Consider the following 942-nt stretch of genomic DNA (forward strand, 5'->3'; position numbering starts at 1 on the left):
ACACAAATTTATTATAATCAGAAAGCGTGTGAAAAACTGAGAAACAGGAGAAAACAATGACTGACCACCATTTGGTAATAGGAGTAATTATTAGGAGGCAATTCAAGCATTCCTTTTTATATTTTGAGTCACTTTGCTGGTTGTCATTCTCTATAGCTACTAAAAAGTCCAGCTAGAATTTGTTTTCTTGGTCACACAGGCAAAGATGATGTTTGGAGTTTAGTGGTCAAGAAAACCGCGGTGACTGCACTTATGTTTGTTTTTGTTTAACTTGTGGACAAAGACTTACGGATGGATGTGAAAAATAAATCCTCTTTTGCGAACTGGAACTCATTGTTCAGTATGAGTTTTGATACATATAAGAAGGAATATTATGATACCTGAGACAGTTAACTGATGAGAGTATTGATAACCATAGAGGTTGGTTCCAGGTCAGGCTCATTGGCTCATGCTGGCAATCCCCATACCTTAGGAGACTGAGATGGGATAATTGCTTGAAGTAAGGAGTTCAAGATCAGCTTGGGCAAGAAAGTAACATCTTATCTCCCCCAAAATTTAAAAATTAGCTGGGTATAGGGACATGTGCCTGTAGTCACAGCTACTCAGGAAGGGGAGGCTGAGGCAGGAGGATTGAGTCCGGGAGTTGGAGGCTGCACTGAGTTTTGATGGCACCACTGTACTCCAGCCTGGGCAACAAAGACAGAACCTGATTCTTAATTTATAAAGGTTGATTCTAAGACTATAGAATAGATAGTTAAAAAGTATGTGATATGAGGGAAATCATCAACTGTATTAATTTTGTATTCCAAAATTAATGTTGACTTGATAGATAAGATGGCATTTTGTTTTAAAAGCTTTCATCTTGGGAACATGATGTCTGGAGTTAAAGGCATATTCCACACGTCTGTACTATTCTTGAGTGTGATTGCTTAGGGTTTCAAA

The 942-nt window shown here is 38.2% G+C and overlaps 1 non-coding gene across 1 annotated transcript; it reads left to right on the top strand.

The window, feature by feature from the left end:
* Nucleotides 1–245: 245 nt before the first annotated feature.
* LOC116272996 lies at nt 246–373 on the top strand. Its single transcript, XR_004181507.1, has one exon. It is a non-coding gene; the product is annotated as a small nucleolar RNA SNORA40 (small nucleolar RNA).
* Nucleotides 374–942: the final 569 nt, after the last annotated feature.

Source organism: Papio anubis, unplaced genomic scaffold (assembly GCF_008728515.1).
Source record: "Papio anubis isolate 15944 unplaced genomic scaffold, Panubis1.0 scaffold300, whole genome shotgun sequence".
NCBI classification, from domain to species: Eukaryota; Metazoa; Chordata; class Mammalia; order Primates; family Cercopithecidae; genus Papio; species Papio anubis.